Below are 20,397 nucleotides of genomic sequence, written 5' to 3' on the forward strand. Positions count from 1 at the left end.
TCATTGGAAGACGCTCGAAGCTTAAAAGCAAACTTAAACTGCTCGTCTACAAAACCATCATTAAGCCAATCTGGACTTATGGCATCCAGCTGTGGGGCACTGCCTGCAAATCAAACTGCAGGAACATCCAAAGGCTGCAGAACAAGGCTCTGAGAATGGTCTCGAACGCTCATCCTTACCATGACAACAGCACCATCCACGAGGTACTCAGGGTTCCCTGGGTAAAAGATGAAATTCGAAAAGTGAGCACAAATTACATCAACAGGCTCCATAACCACCCAAACACATTGGCCATCAACATCTTGGACAACAGCCAAACCGTCAGAAGACTTAAAAGAAAACACCCCCTCGACCTGCCCATGGAGAATGATGATTAGCCCTCCAGAACCCTACCAACCATCTCTTGTGAGAATTTAATCGACAAGGCTGCCTCAAAAAATTTAATTATTGTCCGTACAGACAGATTTTAAATAAATAATTATTGACGAAAAAAAAAAATGTATAGGTTTTGTGACACGTTTTCTACAATGCTTTTATTTTATTTAGTATTGCCATCCAACGTATCTTTTTGTTGCACTAATTTAATAATACAACAGTAAAACTTCATTATTTTTAACTTTTTTAATCATATTGCCTTCTATATGATTATTATTTTCATATATTATTTATATATGACTTATGCCGACAAGACTCACTCCATATACATAGTCATATATATTTCACTTGTGAAATTTTTCTCATATGACATGCCTGCTCGACATCACCACCCCTATATAGGTTTTGTGACACGTTTTCTACAACCAGCTCATTTTACTAAGGTCTACCATCTAATGTATCTTTATGTTGCACTAATTTAATAATACAACAGCAAAACTTCATTATTTTTAACTTGTATAATCATATTGCCTTCTATATGATTATATTCATATATTATTTATATATGACTTATGCCGGCAAGACTCACTCCATATACATAGTCATATATATTTCACTTGTGAAATTTTTTTCATATGATATACCTGCCCGACCTCACCACCCCTATAAAGGTTTTGTGACACGTTTTCTGCAATGCTTTTAATAATACAACAGTAAAACTTCATTATTTTTAACTTTTTAATCATATTGCCTTCTATATGATTATTTTCATATATTATTTATATATGACTTATGCCGGCAAGACTCACTCCATATACATAGTCATATATATTTCACTTGTAGAAATTTTTCTCATATGACATGCCTGCCCGACCTCACCACCTATAGAGGTTTTGTGACACGTTTTCTGCAATGCTTTTATTTTATTTAGTATTACCATCTAACGTATCTTTTTGTTGCACTAATTTAATAATACAACATTAAAACTTCATTATTTTTAACTTTTTAATCATATTGCCTTCTATATGATTATTTTCATATATTATTTATATATGACATGCCGGCAAGACTCACTCCATATACATAGTCATATATATTTCACTTGTGAAATTTTTCTCATATGACATGCCTCGCCCGACCTCACCACCCCTATATAGGTTTTGTGACACGTTTTCTACAACCAGCTCATTTTACTAAGGTCTACCATCTAATGCATCTTTATGTTGCACTAATTTAATAATGCAACAGTAAAACTTCATTATTTTAACTTTTTAAAACCCCAAAAAAAAAATCCCCCCCCAAATTTTAAAAGGTTTTAAATTTTGGCCCCCCTTTTTTTCCCCCCCTTAAAACCCCAAATAATTTTAAAAAAAGGGGCCACCTTTTTTTTTTAACCCCCTTTTCCCCCAAACCCCCCAAAAAACCAAAACCCCCCCCCCAAAATTTTTTTTTTTAAATTTTTTTAAAAAAAAAAAGGGGGTTTTTTTTTTAAAAAAATTTTTTCCCCCAAAATTTTTTTGAAATTTTTTTTTTAAAAGAATTGGGGAAAAATTTTAAAAAAAAATTTTTCCAAATTTTTTTAAAAAAAAAAAAAAAATTTAATTTTGGGAAAAAAAATTTTTTTTAAAAAAAATTTTCCCCCTTTTCCTTAAAAAGAAAAAACCCCCCCCCTTTTTTTTTCCCCCCCAAAAAACCCCAAAAATTTAAAACCCTTTTTTCCCGGCCCCAAAAAAAAAAAACCAAAATTTTCCCCAAACCCATTTCCCCCCCCAAAAAAAACCAAAACCCAAAAAAACCTTTTTCCCCCCCCTTTTTTTTTTTTTTAAAAAACCCCCTTTTAAAAAAATTATTTTTAAATTTCCTTTTTTCCCCCTTTTTTAAATTTTAAAAAAAAATTTTTTTTTAATTTTTTCCCCTTTTTTCCCCCAAAACTTCCCTTTAAAAAAAAAAAAACCCCCCTTTCCCCCCCCCCCCCCTTTTTTTTTTTTTTTTTTCCCCAGGTTACCCAAACCCCCAATTTTTCCCCCTTTAAAAAAAAATTAAAAAACCCCTTTTTTTGTTTTAAAAAAAAAAAAAAATTCTCCATGGGCAGGTCGAGGGGTGTTTTCTTTTAAGTCTTCTGACGGTTTGGCTGTTGTCCAAGATGTTGATGGCCAATGTGTTTGGGTGGTTATGGAGCCTGTTGATGTAATTTGTGCTCACTTTTCGAATTTCATCTTTTACCCAGGGAACCCTGAGTACCTCGTGGATGGTGCTGTTGTCATGGTAAGGATGAGCGTTCGAGACTATTCTCAGAGCCTTGTTCTGCAGCCTTTGATGTTCCTGCAGTTTATTCGGCAGGCAGCAGTGCCCCAGCTGGATGCCATAAGTCCAGATTGGCTTAATGATGGTTTTGTAGACGAGCAGTTTAAGTTTGCTTTTAAGCTTCGAGCGTCTTCCAATGAGCCATTGGAATTGCTTCAGCTCTCTTCAGCCTGTTTCTCTTCCTTAGGATGTGTGTGCGTTATGTTAACCGCCTGTCGAGCGTCATGCCCAGGTATTTGGGCGTGGATTTTCGGGAATATTATCCCCATTAAGACTGACAGGCGGGCCGTTGCCGCCGCGGGAGTGCAAATGTGGTTTGCGTGGACTTTTCAGGGTTTACCGAGATGTTCCACCTCCTTAGCCAGGGCTCGATGGTGTTTAGCTGATTTTGTATAATTTCCGACGCATCCTGTGGGTTCGTGCTGTGGCAAGGAAGGCTGTGTCATCGGCGTATGTGGCAACCACAATAGGTTCTCGTTGAAAAATGTAGGCATGTCCGCTGTGTACAACGTGTACAATAGAGGGCCCAGGACGCTGCCTTGTGGTACACCGGCTTCGATACCTTTTGTGGTAGATCGCGCATCTCCGCATCTGACATAAAAGCTTCTGTTGTCGAGGTAAGATTGCAGAAATGCGTAATGGGGTTGAGGCAGGTTTCTCTTAAGCTTAAGCAGTAGCCCTGGGTGCCAGACTCTGTCGAAAGCTTGCTTCACGTCAAGCATTACGGCGCAGCAGTAGTTCTTCTCCTCGAATGCGTCCAATATCACTCTGACTAAAACGGTGGCATTGTTCCGGGGTGGAGTGAGAACGCCTGAAGCCAAACTGGTGATCCGGAATCAACCCAGCTTTTTCCAGCACTGGCAATACTTTGCGCAAAAATACTCTTTCGAGTATTTTGGAGAGTATCGACAGCAAACTTATCGGACGATAAGAGCCAAGATTGGCTTCAGGTTTGCCAGGTTTAGGTATAAGAATTACCTCTGCTCGTTTCCAGATGGTTGGAAAATGTCCTAGCTGAAGCGCACCTGTTGTATATGTTGGCGAGGAGTTGTAGGCAGGGAGGGGAAGAAGCTTAGCAGCCAGTGCTTCAATGCCATCAGCGCCCGGCGATTTATTCGTCTTGAGTCCCTCGATCTCAAGTTTGACCTCATCCACCGAGACCATAGCTAGCTCTTCTTGGTTGTTGTTGGTGTTTTCATCTAATAGTTGTAGGGCACGATGCGTAGCTGAGATATCCAGGCAGGTGCATCTTATTATCGGCTTGAAGGCTTCGCTGAGGTGCTCCACAAAAGCTTCAGCTCTTTCTTGCTCTGTGCGGCACCAGGCGCCACTAGCACGCTGGACTGGAGCAACTCTCTTAGTAGGTCGTTTTATGTGACGAGTGACCTGCCAAAGGTTGTGCTGTGGGTCTCCAGGCTCAACATTGGCCAGGAACTCCTCAAACGAGCTCTGCCTGAGCTTTTAGAGCTTATCCTTAAGCTGCTTTGCGGCTCTGTTAAATACCCTTTTATCTCTAGGATTTTCTCTGGATAGGAACCATACTCGTCGCAACCTGCTCTTCTCAGCTACTAGCGAGGCGATCTCTGAAGACCAAAGGTGTAGGACCCTCGTTGGTAGTCTAGGAGAGATCGGGGCTCTGGGGGAAGCATGTGCTGCGGCGTTGTGCATGTGTTATGTGAGCTCGTTGATGGCGTTGTCCACTTGCTCGGTGGAGGTAAGATCTTGCACTGGGTTGACATTTTTCCGTTAGCCAGGCTTTAGGATTGCAGTCTCGTGCTCCTCTTGATCATCCTGGGATGTGCAGCTTTTCTCAGTGCAGGGGAGGTTCAGCCGCAGTTCCACTGCGCTGTGCTCAGGAGAAAAGGTCCGCGTTAGAAGAGCACGAGACTTTGGCACTATCAAATCCTTTGGAGAGGGCCATGTCCAGGGTGTCGGGAATTTTGGTCGGATCTGTTGGCCAGTAGGTGGGCTCTCCTGTGGTGTGGCATACGATGCTCCTGCGCTGGATGCACCTAAGTAGTGCGCTTCCCTTTAGGGTTGCTGACTCGGCATCCCCACCATCGGTGCTTTGCGTTGAAATCGCCCCCAATTAGAAATCTGTTACCCAGACTGCTCAGCAGCAGATCAAAATGCCTTTCTAATACTCTCTGTGTCTGGGGAGGTGGTAGACCGCGGCGACTGTGTAAGGTCGCCTAGTGGGCTGGGCAGATTGAACTTTGGCACATTGTACCCAGTCTTCCTCTAAGGTACACAGCTCGTTGTACTTTATGCCCGCTTTAATAATAATTGCCGCTCCGCCATGAGCTCTGCCGCTGGGGTGGTCAGCGTGGATGACGTCATACCCGTGAAGTCGGAGGTATGATCTATTGGAGAAGTGAGTTTCGGAGATGAGGAGTATGTCTGTGTTGTGTGTGTGGCTAAAGTGTTCCAACCTCTGGCCGGCTTTTAATCAGGCCGTTAGCGTTCCAGATCGTTATATGTTTAATCCCGTTTGCATAATGATTTGCAAACGTTAGTAAAGCATTTGGGTCATTTGACTCATGACCTTTTCCATCATGCGCTCAAACATGGCCTCCATTCTGGCCATATTGCCGCGTCCAGTGAATTGCTTGGTGGGATTAAGTTGGCGTTGGGGTGTAGGATGTTATCTTGTGCGGCAGCGTTTCTTGCTGTATTGGCGTAGCTAACATTTCCGTCGATTCGAAAAGTGAGCACAAATTACATCAACAGGCTCCATAACCACCCAAACACATTGGCCATCAACATCTTGGACAACAGCCAAACCGTCAGAAGACTTAAAAGAAAACACCCCCTCGACCTGCCCATGGAGAATGATGATTAGCCCTCCAGAACCCTACCAACCATCTCTTGTGAGAATTTAATCGACAAGGCTGCTCTCAAAAATTTAATTATTGTCCGTACAGACAGATTTTAAATAAATAATTATTGACGAAAAAAAAAAAAAATGTATAGGTTTTGTGACACGTTTTCTACAATGCTTTTATTTTAGTATTTTAGTATTAATAATACAACAGTAAAACTTCATTATTTTTAACTTTTTTAATCATATTGCCTTCTATATGATTATTTTCATATATTATTTATATATGACTTATGCCGGCAAGACTCACTCCATATACATAGTCATATATATTTCACTTGTGAAATTTTTCTCATATGACATGCCTGCTCGACATCACCACCCCCTATATAGGTTTTGTGACACGTTTTCTACAACCAGCCTTTTCATTTTACTAAGGTCTACCATCTAATGTATCTTTATGTTGCACTAATTTAATAATACAACAGCAAAACTTCATTATTTTTAACTTGTATAATCATATTGCCTTCTATATGATTATTTTCATATATTATTTATATATGACTTATGCCGGCAAGACTCACTCCATATACATAGTCATATATATTTCACTTGTGAAATTGTTCTCATATGACATGCCTGCCCGACCTCACCACCCCTATAAAGGTTTTGTGACACGTTTTCTGCAATGCTTTTATTTTATTTAGTATTACCATCTAACGTATCTTTTTGTTGCACTAATTTAATAATACAACAGTAAAACTTCATTATTTTTAACTTTTTAATCATATTGCCTTCTATATGATTATTTTCATATATTATTATTTATATATGACTTATGCCGGCAAGACTCACTCCATATACATAGTCATATATATTTCACTTGTGAAATTTTTCTCATATGACATGCCTGCCCGACCTCACCACCCCTATATAGGTTTTGTGACACGTTTTCTACAACCAGCTCATTTTACTAAGGTATTACCATCTAATGTATCTTTTATGTTGCACTAATTTAATAATACAACAGTAAAACTTCATTATTTTAACTTTTTTAATCATATTGCCTTCTATATGATTATTTTCATATATTATTTATATATGACATGCCGGCAAGACTCACTCCATATACATAGTCATATATATTTCACTTGTGAAATTTTTCTCATATGACATGCCTGCTCGACATCACCACCCCTATATAGGTTTTGTGACACGTTTTCTACAACCAGCTCATTTTACTAAGGTCTACCATCTAATGTATCTTTTATGTTGCACTAATTTAATAATACAACAGCAAAACTTCATTATTTTTAACTTGTATAATCATATTGCCTTCTATATGATTATTTTCATATATTATTTATATATGACTTATGCCGGCAAGACTCACTCCATATACATAGTCATATATATTTCACTTGTGAAATTTTTCTCATATGACATGCCTGCCCGACCTCACCACCCCTATAGAGGTTTTGTGACACGTTTTCTGCAATGCTTTTATTTTATTTAGTATTACCATCTAACGTATCTCTTTGTTGCACTAATTTAATAATACAACATTAAAACTTCATTATTTTTAACTTTTTTAATCATATTGCCTTCTATATGATTATTGCTGGCAAGACTCACTCCATATACATAGTCATATAATTTTTGTGAAATTTTTCTCATATGACATGCCTGCCGACCTCACCACCACCCCTATATAGGTTTTGTGACACGTTTTCTACAACCAGCTCATTTTACTAAGGTCTACCATCTAATGTATCTTTATGTTGCACTAATTTAATAATGCAACAGTAAAACTTCATTATTTTTAACTTTTTAATCATATTGCCTTCTATATGATTATTTTCATATATTATTTATATATGACATGCCGGCAAGACTCACTCCATATACATAGTCATATATATTTCACTTGTGAAATTTTTCTCATATGACATGCCTGCCCGACCTCACCACCCCTATATAGGTTTTGTGACACGTTTTCTACAACCAGCTCATTTTACTAAGGTCTACCATCAAATGTATCTTTATGTTGCACTAATTTAATAATGCAACAGTAAAACTTCATTATTTTTAACTTTTTTAATCATATTGCCTTCTATATGATTGTTTTCATATATTATTTATATATGACATGCCGGCAAGACTCACTCCATATACATAGTCATATATATTTCACTTGTGAAATTTTTCTCATATGACATGCCTGCTCGACATCACCACCCCTATATAGGTTTTGTGACACGTTTTCTACAACCAGCTCATTTTACTAAGGTCCACCACCTAATGTATCTTTATGTGGCACTAATTTAATAATACAACAGCAAAACTTCATTATATTATCATCAATAATTTGTATTAAATACAAGTACAATCGTAAATTGTTTAACATTGTTTAAAATTTTTGTCAAAGTTGAAATGATATGTCAGTTCAATAAAAAATTCACCAAGTCCAAAAAAATGTTTTCTCAAGTTTAACTCGAATTCTTATCTTAGTATATTAATAAACTGTATTAAATGCTATTTAAAAAGTTTTTCATTCAATTTTCACATGTTGAAATTTTTTGCCAATGTTGAACTCATATCTCGGTAGAACCTCATATCATATGGCTGCAGTTCAATAAAAAATTCACCAAGTCCAAAAAAATTTTTTCTCAAGTTAAATTCAAAATCTTATCTCATTATATTAATAAACTGTATAAAATGCTATTTAAAAGTTTTTCATTCAATTTTCACATGTTGAAATTTTTGTCAATGTTGAACTCATATCTCGGTAGAACCTCATATCATATGGCTGCAGTTCAATAAAAATTCACCAAGTCCAAAAAAATTTTTTCTCAAGTTAAATTCAAAATCTTATCTCATTATATTAATAAACTGTATAACATGCTATTTAAAAAGTTTTTCATTCAATTTTCACATGTTGAAATTTTTTGTCAATGTTGAACTCATATCTCGGTAGAACCTCATATCATATGGCTGCAGTTCAATAAAAATTCACCAAGTCCAAAAAATTTTTCTCAAGTTAAATTCAAAATCTTATCTCATTATATTAATAAACTGTATAACATGCTATTTAAAAAGTTTTTTTCAATTCTATGTCGAAATTTTTTGTCATATTTCCTAGAACCTCATATCATATGGCTGCAGTTCAATAAAAATTCACCAAGTCCAAAAAAATTTTTCTCAAGTTAAATTCAAAATCTTATCTCATTATATTAATAAACTGTATAAAATGCTATTTAAAAGTTTTTCATTCAATTTTCACATGTTGAAATTTTTTGTCAATGTTGAACTCATATCTCGGTAGAACCTCATATCATATGGCTGCAGTTCAATAAAAAATTCACCAAGTCCAAAAAAATTTTTTCTCAAGTTAAATTCAAAATCTTATCTCATTATATTAATAAACTGTATAACATGCTATTTAAAAAGTTTTTCATTCAATTTTCACATGTTGAAATTTTTGTCAATGTTGAACTCATATCTCGGTAGAACCTCATATCATATGGCTGCAGTTCAATAAAAAATTCACCAAGTCCAAAAATTTTTTCTCAAGTTAAATTCAAAATCTTATCTCATTATATTAATAAACTGTATAAAATGCTATTTGAAAAGTTTTTTCTTCAATTTTCATATGTTGAAATTTTTTGTCATATTTCGCTAGAACCTCATATCATATGGCTGCAGTTCAATAAAAAATTCACCAAGTCCAAAAAAATTTTTTCTCAAGTTAAATTCAAAATCTTATCTCATTATATTAATAAACTGTATAAAATGCTATTTAAAAGTTTTTCATTAAATTTTCACATGTTGAAATTTTTTGTCAATGTTGAACTCATATCTCGGTAGAACCTCATATCATATGGCTGCAGTTCAATAAAAAATTCACCAAGTCCAAAAAAATTTTTTCTCAAGTTAAATTCAAAATCTTATCTCATTATATTAATAAACTGTATAAAATGCTATTTAAAAGTTTTTCATTCAATTTTCACATGTTGAAATTTTTGTCAATGTTGAACTCATATCTCGGTAGAACCTCATATCATATGGCTGCAGTTCAATAAAAAATTCACCAAGTCCAAAAAAAATTTTTCTCAAGTTAAATTCAAAATCTTATCTCATTATATTAATAAACTGTATAACATGCTATTTAAAAGTTTTTATTCTATTTTGACATGTTGAAATTTTTTGTCAATGTTGAACTCATATCTCGGTAGAACCTCATATCATTTGGCTGCAGTTCAATAAAAAATTCACCAAGTCCAAAAAAATTTTTTCTCAAGTTAAATTCAAAATCTTATCTCATTATATTAATAAACTGTATAAAATGCTATTTGAAAAGTTTTTTCTTCAATTTTCATATGTTGAAATTTTTGTCATATTTCGCTAGAACCTCATATCATATGGCTGCAGTTCAATAAAAATTCACCAAGTCCAAAAAAATTTTTCTCAAGTTAAATTCAAAATCTTATCTCATTATATTAATAAACTGTATAAAATGCTATTTAAAAGTTTTTCATTAAATTTTCACATGTTGAAATTTTTTGTCAATGTTGAACTCATATCTCGGTAGAACCTCATATCATATGGCTGCAGTTCAATAAAAAATTCACCAAGTCCAAAAAAAATTTTTCTCAAGTTAAATTCAAAATCTTATCTCATTATATTAATAAACTGTATTAAATGCTATTTAAAAGTTTTTCATTCAATTTTGACATGTTGAAATTTTTTGTCAATGTTGAACTCATATCTCGGTAGAACCTCATATCATATGGCTGCAGTTCAATAAAAATTCACCAAGTCCAAAAAAATTTTTCTCAAGTTAAATTCAAAATCTTATCTCATTATATTAATAAACTGTATAAAATGCTATTTAAAAGTTTTTCATTCAATTTTCACATGTTGAAATTTTTGTCAATGTTGAACTCATATCTCGGTAGAACCTCATATCATATGGCTGCATTTCAATAAAAATTCACCAAGTCCAAAAAAATTTTTCTCAAGTTAAATTCAAAATCTTATCTCATTATATTAATAAACTGTATAACATGCTATTTAAAAGTTTTTATTCTATTTTGACATGTTGAAATTTTTGTCAATGTTGAACTCATATCTCGGTAGAACCTCATATCATTTGGCTGCAGTTCAATAAAAATTCACCAAGTCCAAAAAATTTTTTCTCAAGTTAAATTCAAAATCTTATCTCATTATATTAATAAACTGTATAAAATGCTATTTGAAAAGTTTTTCTTCAATTTTCATATGTTGAAATTTTTGTTTTTGTCATATTTCGCTAGAACCTCATATCATATGGCTGCAGTTCAATAAAAATTCACCAAGTCCAAAAAATTTTTTCTCAAGTTAAATTCAAAATCTTATCTCATTATATTAATAAACTGTATAAAATGCTATTTAAAAAGTTTTTCATTCAATTTTGACATGTTGAAATTTTTTGTCAATGTTGAACTCATATCTCGGTAGAACCTCATATCATTTGGCTGCAGTTCAATAAAAAATTCACCAAGTCCAAAAAAATTTTTCTCAAGTTAAATTCAAAATCTTATCTCATTATATTAATAAACAGTATAAAATGCTATTTAAAAAGTTTTTCATTCAATTTTCATATGTTGAAATTTTTTGTCAAAATTGAACTTATAAGTTTTTCATGTCTTAATTTGCGCCACCAATATGATGGCGTTCTTTTGCTACTAAACATATTAAATGCATACTTAAAATACGCAAGTATTCTGTACACATAGATACATATATATCATGTATATTTTTAATTTTCGCCACTAATATGATGCCGTCCTTTTGCTACCAAATAAATATGTATAACTAACACATACTAAATAAATGCATATTTAAAATATGCAAGTATTTTGTACACATAGATATACTATGCATATTCTTAATTTTCGCCACTAATATGATGGCGTCCTTTTTGCTACCAAATAAATATATATTACCAACGCATAATAAATAAATGCATATTTAAAATACGCAAGTATTTTGTAAACAAATTTTCGCCACTAATATGATGGCGTCCTTTTGGCTACCAAATAAATATATATTACCAACGCATAATAAATAAATGCATATTTAAAATATGCAAGTATTTTGTACACATAGATATACTATGCATATTCTTAATTTTCGCCACTAATATGATGGCGTCCTTTTGGCTACCAAATAAATATATATTACCAACGCATAATAAATAAATGCATATTTAAAATATGCAAGTATTTTGTACACATAGATATACTATGCATATTCTTAATTTTCGCCACTAATATGATGGCGTCCTTTTGGCTACCAAATAAATATATATTACCAACGCATAATAAATAAATGCATATTTAAAATATGCAAGTATTTTGTAAACAAATTTTCGCCACTAATATGATGGCGTCCTTTTGGCTACCAAATAAATATATATTACCAACGCATAATAAATAAATGCATATTTAAAATATGCAAGTATTTTGTAATTACAAATCTTCGCCACTTTTCGCCTACTATATATGATGGCGTGTACACATTGATATATTTTTGGCTACAAATAAATATATATTACCAACGCATAATAAATAAATGCATATTTAAAATATGCAAGTATTTTGTAAACAAATTATCGCCACATATGATGACGTCCTTTTGGCTACCAAATAAATATATATACCAACGCATAATAAATAAATGAATATTTAAAATATGCAAGTATTTTTGCCATAGATATATATATTTTTTAATCTTCGCCACTAATATGGATGGCGTCCTTTTGGCTACCAAATAAATATATATAATTAACGCATACTAAATAAATGCATATTTAAAATATACAAGTATATTTTGTACACATTGATATATTATTTATTTGTCATTGTATTAAATAATGTTTTAATATATAACTAGCGCGGCACCAGGTGATCGAAGATCCTCCCAATTTACTATGTTATATGTAACATTGGCATCACATCCATCGTCGTCTATTAAATGAATAATAAACTTTTAATGGTTTAGAAGCCATACAATGCAAATTGCCCCTTATTTATCATTGCAGTCCAGCACGGATACGACCTTAGAGGCGTTCAGGCATAATCCAACGGACGTAGCGTCATACCACTGTTCGCTCGAACAAGTATTGTGCCATTGGTCCGTACCTGCGGTTCCTCTCGTACTACGCAGGAATGCTGTCGCAACAACGTTTTGTCATTAGTAGGGTAAAACTAACCTGTCTCATGACGGTCTAAACCCAGCTCACGTTCCCTTGCATGGGTGAACAATCCAACGCTTGGTGAATTTTGCTTCACAATGATAGGAAGAGCCGACATCGAAGGATCAAAAGCGACGTCGCTATGAACGCTTGGCCGCCACAAGCCAGTTATCCCTATGGTAACTTTTCTGACACCTCTTGTTAAAAACTCTTTAAACCAAAAGGATCGATAGGCCGAGCTTTTGCTGTCCCTGTGTGTACTGAACACCGAGATCAAGTCAGCATTTGCCCTTTTGCTCTATGTGTGGTTTCTGTCCGCACTGAGCTGGCCTTGGGACACCTCCGTTATTATTTGAGAGATGTACCGCCCCAGTCAAACTCCCTACCTGGCAATGTCCTTGAATTGGATCATACCTGAGTAATTGGAGTTATACCAAATTTTTAATTTGAGAATACATAAATGCACTCTCTCATTAATGAATTTGTTTGCGATTATATAACAAACTCGTGATACTTTGATCAAGAAGCTTGCATCAAAACCCAATACCATAAGATATAATAAATATATCCGTATAATGGCTAGGAAATGATACACGTTCCATTTAATCAAGTAAGTAAGGAAACAATAAGAGTAGTGGTATTTCATTGTCGATACTAAACCGAAATTTAATATCTCCCACTTATTCTACACCTCTTATGTCTCCTTACACTGCCAGATTAGAGTCAAGCTCAAAAGGGTCTTCTTTCCCGCTAATTATTCCAAGCCCGTTCCCTTGGCTGTGGTTTCGCTAGATAGTAGATAGGGACAGTAGGAATCTCGTTAATCCATTCATGCGCGTCACTAATTAGATGACGAGGCATTTGGCTATTTTTTTTGTAGGAAATGAATTTGCCCACACAACAATGCCATATAAGGATGGCACGTCATATGACTGTTTTCCCTTTACTTTGTACACAATAGATGTTGGCCAGTGTAGTTGACTTTCAATGAGGAAAGTAAACCTCGGTGCTAACCCACTCCTTGGCGATATCCAGTATGGAACATGAACGTCTTAAAGCCGCAGACTCCGCCATCTACCACCCTGGTACTGATAATATTGCTATCACCAGCGTTAAGGACTCCCAGTGCTCTCAGTCGTTTTACCGACCGATAGCTCCAGATGCCCCTCCAGTTTAGCGTAGCAGAAACGATTTTAATGTCCTCATGTGCCTGATAATCCCGAACCAGAGCCGTTCGTACGTCCTGTCTGTCGTAGATCTCAACCTTACTCTGATGAGCTTGGTCAAGATCAAGTCCGTCAGTCACTACCTGAGCGTCGATCACTATCGTGTGATCTGGTCGGAAACCCACCAGGTCCGGCTTATATATCCTGTTCTCTCCTGCAGACTTGGTTCAGCAATGACAGAGTAGCCTCTCGTCTCAAGTCCCCGCTTGAGATAATTAGCTACACTGTTGTGTCTAGCCACCCGCCTCCCATGCGTACGATGACACTTCTGCAGAATGTGGTTTAGTGATTCGGGAGCATCACATCCTGCACGACACTGCCTCTCCAATTCGTGCCTTCCCTCGTGGTACGAGACCGCGTGGGTAGGGCATTTATCCGCAGTTTGATCCCATTCAAATAAGCTTTTCCAGTTAACAAACGCGTGGGTGCGACAACCCACCCGTGTTGCGGAGCATAGCGCCCTGCTTCACGGAGACCGCTACCATCAACAGAGGAGTGCAACCTATCCGCCCAGTACGAGTCGATCAAAGGCGTGTATCCAGAGCCGCGTCTCCCGATGCCTTGCACCTATCTCGGGCCCTCCGAATTTCCGCACTAAGGAACGAACTGGCTGTCTCGGATTGCTCGAGGTGGGGCCATTTTATGTTCGTTAACCTCTGTATGCGCAGCATTGGGCTGTCCTTCGAACTGAGGGAACACCGAGACCCCCACTTGTGTGGGGGGCATGGAAGAATGCTACTGACACATCCATAGGAAGATCTAACCATTTCCTTACGACCGACCGTACCAGTCTGTCACACTTTCGCAAAACGCCTATTGCCACACTACCAAGGGTTAGCTTGTGATATAGCTGTGGAATGAGGACAGTTCTGAGGGCGAATAACTTCTGCTGTGGCTTCAGGGGACCGCGATATGATATCAATCTGGGACCAATGTCCTCAGTCGGATTGTAGCGGGCCCTCCCGTCCGCAGTGAACTGGATGCCAAGATACTTCCATTCCTCAGAACGCTTCAAGCTTGGACACTTGCGCGAACCTACACAAAAGCTCCGTGATTCGATCACAGTACACTTCTGCTTCGGTTGCCCCTTGACACTAACAGTAAAACACTTATTAGCGTTTAGGGTCAGCCCAACGGACGCCAAAAAGGAGACCGTGGTATCCAATAATGCCTGAAGGCCCTTCGGTGTAGAAGCAAACAACACCAGATCGTCTGCGAACGCTGCAGCGTTTGTTTTGGCATTTCCGACACTGACACCAATCTCGTCCGGTAGAGACCTGAGCAACCGGTCGATGACCAAGTTGAACATATGTGGAGACAAAGGGTCACCCTGCTTCACACCTCTAGCAGGGACGAATTCCTCTGATCTCCAGCCTTTACCATTGAGACTAGTGCCACCTCCCAAGTACAAGCTACGTACGTAGTCAACAAAACCCGTTGGTGCACCATACGCGGATAGGGTGTCAATTACCGCTGCGTGAGACACAGAGTCAAACGCTTTGCTGACATCAAGTGTCGCGATATAACACGACGCATGACGTCTATGGTGGTCCCTCAGGATTAAGTCAACTATTGTCGCGTTATCGGCGCAACCGTCAGTAGGAAGAAACCCCCGCTGACGCGGATCCCAATCGACTGATGAGGCCAATCGAGATGCCAAGATGGCATTGAGTTGTCTAACTATGACAGAAGGCACCGATATCGGACGGAAGTCTTCTGGTCGGGATGCTCTTACCGTCTTCGGGATGAAAACGGTTCGAGCCATTCGGAAGAGTGTGGGTAGTTTGCCGCACCAGAGAATAAGGTTCATTATGCGAAGCATAACACCACTGGGAATACTCCTGGCAGTTCTTGGAGATATTCCGTCCGGTCCGGGAGAAGAATTCAATGGCACTTGATGCAATTGCAGGTCCCTAGACGTAATAGGTGACCATACCCCCTCAAGCAAGTGTCCCATATGGGGCACGGTGCTATTGCAAGAGGAAAGGCTCTGCTGTGTCATGACTTCTCTCCAGTATGGTTCCATAATCTCTTGGTTTGGCATTACCGACTCGTCGGGTCCTGCTAGCAGGGATCCGATGCATCGACCTTTATGTTTGTCCCAGTTGCGCTGAACCCTAGCGAACTGCTGCCTTCTATTTTGTCTCCTATTGCGAGGCTCAGGAAAGACTCTCGCCGAAACCGGACCTTCGTTTCGATTCGGAAAAATTTCAGGAGATAGTTAGACAAACACTGGAGAGTTGCTTCTTTGCCCGAAGTCTGCGCTCCATCAACGATAGATTGCAGAACCTCGACTCTCCACGATCGATTACATCCCACAGGGCCGAAGCCCCGCAGTATCCGCATGAGGACGTCGTCCGAATGTATCGATGGTGTGATTGGAACCGACTCTGACATTGAAGAAGAAGACTCAAGCCCACTTATACTAGGGCGGCGCGTAGTGGTTTGTGGTTCATTAATTTCGGGGATAAGAGCCGCTTGCCCTCTTAGCTGCTCGATTTTTGCCTTATAATTATCCCTCTGTCGACACTTTTTAATAGCATCGACACTGCGTTCTGGAAAATGCAACGCCAGCTTTTTATTAATGAACCTCTCGCCATTTGCTATGAGCTCAAGTTCCTTCCTCGCCATCATGGCCAATTCTTCCTCACACCACCTGGTTTTCACGTCAACACGCGTACGAAGCTCATCAAGCCTGTCTTTGTGCTGACGCGACATGTGGACACCTAAACCGGTCTTTATTCCAAAATATCGGCCGCATTCCACACATAGATGTCCAACAACTGGATTAGCATCTACGTTCCTTCCCTGATGGGCTCCTACGGATGCCGTAGGAGAATTCACTGAATAACTTTCAGCTATCCGAGGCATGTTATTAGAGTTTGCACCATCAGTTTTTCAGGACCATCGGGGTGGTAACCCAATGGCCCCTTTCGCCGCTCATATTCGCTGCTGCCGAAACTACATCGGTCCAGCACCCGGAGGACACCACGAGGAGGCCACATTTTAGTGGGGCACATGTTGCCTATGAGTCGACTTGATCTGACTAACGAAGGACGGTAGCCCATTTGCCATTGCTGAGAAATGAACCATTATTCCCCTTCTGCAGACCCATTGATCCTCCTTGAATTTCTTCACTTTGACATTCAGAGCACTGGGCAGAAATCACATTGTGTCAACACCCGCTAGGGCCATCACAATGCTTTGTTTTAATTAGACAGTCGGATTCCCAAGTCCGTGCCAGTTCTGAATTGATTGTTAATTGATAATCGTTATAATTTAAAAGAACTAACTGGTTGCCCAACTAGTATTCTTAAAAATTTTAGCAAGAAAGTTCCACAATTGGCTACGTAACTAAACTATCCGGGGAACAAGAAACTATCATAAATGATAGAAACTCTATTTACCCAGAACGAGCACATAAACCATGTTATTGTTTCCCAATCAAGCCCGACTATCTCAATCTTCAGAGCCAATCCTTATCCCGAAGTTACGGATCTAATTTGCCGACTTCCCTTACCTACATTATTCTATCGACTAGAGACTCTTCACCTTGGAGACCAGCTGCGGATATTGGTACGGCCTGTTGAGAAGTTTGCGTGTCCCCACCATAAATTTTCAAGATCCGAGGAGAAAATATCGACACAACAGTATACGTCATGCTCTTCTAGCCCATCTACCATATCTCTCTGCGAAAGACTTCCATGGTAGTACGGCTATAAAACAGAAAAGAAAACTCTTCCGATATCTCTCGACGGCTTCTTTATGGTGGTTCCTGTTGCCAGGATGAGCACGAGGCCCATATTTAATAACAAACGGATACTCAACAGGTTACGGAATTGGAACCGTATTCCCTTTCGTTCAAAATTATTCAAGTTTTTTAATTATGATAAAATTTAAATTTTAGTTACTTTTTTACTTGAAAATTTTCGGCTTTCGCCTTGAACTTAGGACCGACTAACTCGTGATCAACCACTGTTCACACGAAACCCTTCTCCACTTCAGTCCTCCAAGGTCTCATTCGATTATTTGCTACTACCACCAAGATCTGTACCAATGACGGCTCCATGCAGGCTTACGCCAAACACTTCTAAGCACACCATTGTACCTTCCTACTCACTAAAGTTTCAAAATTTATATTACAAGTAATATAAATCATCTACTTTAGCGGTAATGTATAGGTATACAACTTAAGCGCCATCCATTTTAAGGGCTAGTTGCTTCGGCAGGTGAGTTGTTACACACTCCTTAGCGGATTTCGACTTCCATGATCACCGTCCTGCTGTTTTAAGCAACCAACGCCTTTCATGGTTTCTGAATGAGTTGTTAATTTGGGCACCGTAACATTACGTTTGGTTCATCCCACAGCGCCAGTTCTGCTTACCAAAAGTGGCCCACTGGGCACATTATATCATAACCTTAAACTTCATATCAAGAAAGTTAAGGTTCTTACCCATTTAAAGTTTGAGAATAGGTTAAGATCGTTTCGACCCTAAGGCCTCTAATCATTCGCTTTACCAGATAAGATTATTTTATACAACAGTTAAATGCACCAGCTATCCTGAGGGAAACTTCGGAAGGAACCAGCTACTAGATGGTTCGATTGGTCTTTCGCCCCTATACTCAATTCTGACAATCGATTTGCACGTCAGAACTGTTTCGGTCTTCCATCAGGGTTTCCCCTGACTTCAACCTGATCAAGTATAGTTCACCATCTTTCGGGTCACAGCATATATGCTCAAGGTACGTTCCAGTTAGAGGCATAAATAATATAAATATTATTATACATAACTATATAGAACGCCCCGGGATTGCGTTAATTAACTATAAATAGTTAAAAACTAATCCCAATAATAGTCAAGTTAATTACGCTATTAGGTTTATATCCCAATAACTTGCACATATGTTAGACTCCTTGGTCCGTGTTTCAAGACGGGTCCCGAAGGTATCCTGAATCTTTCGCATTGTTAATCATACAAGTGCTTATAATAAACATAAAAATCAATGATAATCATGCCATTATATAATTCCGAAAAATTAACGCACTGTACTCATATAATCTATCAGCACTTTATCAAATTTTTGAAATTTATTTTATGTTAAAATGCAAGCACTCTAATTTAAATAAACTCTTATCAAAATTGTTTGATAAATTCCATACATGCTAATAGATTACAATGTCCTTATATGGAAAAAATGCACACTATCGTTATAATATTGATTAAATATTACAATTCTAATGATGAATTTTCCATAACGGATATTCAGGTTCATCGGGCTTAACCACTAAGCAGTTTCACGTACTATTTAACTCTCTATTCAGAGTTCTTTTCAACTTTCCCTCACGGTACTTGTTTACTATCGGTCTCATGGTTATATTTAGTTTTAGATGGAGTTTACCACCCACTTAGTGCTGCACTATCAAGCAACACGACTCTTTGGAAACATCATCTAATAATCATTAACGTTATACGGGCCTGGCACCCTCTATGGGTAAATGGCCTCATTTAAGAAGGACTTAAATCGTTAATTTCTCATACTAGAATATTGACGTTCCATACACTGCATCTCACATTTGCCATATAGACAAAGTGACTTAGTGCTGAACTGACTTCTTTTCGCTCTCCGCTACTAAGAAAATCCTTGTTAGTTTCTTTTCCTCCCTAATTAATATGCTTAAATTCAGGGGGTAGTCCCATATGAGTTGAGGTTGTTTAATTACACTTATAGACAATTCTCTGCCTATTTTGAAATATACTATCTTTTTTGAAGGTCCATAATATTCACAAAATTATTCTTTATATCATTGTAGTATGTGCATATATCGAGGGTACACTGTACCAATAGCTAAGCAGCAACACCGAGTTGTATTGCATAAATAAACAAACTCAAGTGGACGCGAAATACGATCACCTACTTCTGCTGCACTCTAAGACAGCATTCAAGTTATGTCATCATTCCCATGCTGACCACTTACAACATCTGTATATATGTATATGCCCATAAAACTCTCTCTCCAGAACATAGTATATAAGATATATATATGTAGCTGCTCTTCTACGCAGTGGCATTTCACTATTATGTACTTAGGCTAAGCCAACCGAATTATTTGAATAAAGGAACATTCACAGTTTGACAACAGATCAGCACTGACGTGCTGCAACTATTTTCCTTGGCTACGAATTTAAAACATTTTTATCACATGGCGACCGTGACAAAAGAGCTAAGACTCTTCGGATAGTTTTTTTTAAAACAAAACAACCCAAAAATAATGGCGATATAATCAAAAGACAAATAATGATATAAACGTTTATCAATTCAACAATTGTCTTGCTGCAGTGAAATGATGAAAACACACAATACACAAATCATAAGTTAAAAAAATGAAACAAACAAAAGTCGGGCAATCCATAAAAACGAAATAACGTAGTCGA

General features: G+C 37.4%; 1 pseudogene; it reads right to left on the bottom strand.

Annotated features, from left to right (window-relative positions):
* Positions 1–12,309: 12,309 nt before the first annotated feature.
* LOC133849936 (large subunit ribosomal RNA) lies at positions 12,310–19,676 on the bottom strand (annotated as a pseudogene).
* Positions 19,677–20,397: the final 721 nt, after the last annotated feature.

Source organism: Drosophila sulfurigaster, unplaced genomic scaffold, assembly GCF_023558435.1.
Source record: "Drosophila sulfurigaster albostrigata strain 15112-1811.04 unplaced genomic scaffold, ASM2355843v2 ctg48_pilon, whole genome shotgun sequence".
Classification (NCBI taxonomy): Eukaryota; Metazoa; Arthropoda; class Insecta; order Diptera; family Drosophilidae; genus Drosophila; species Drosophila sulfurigaster.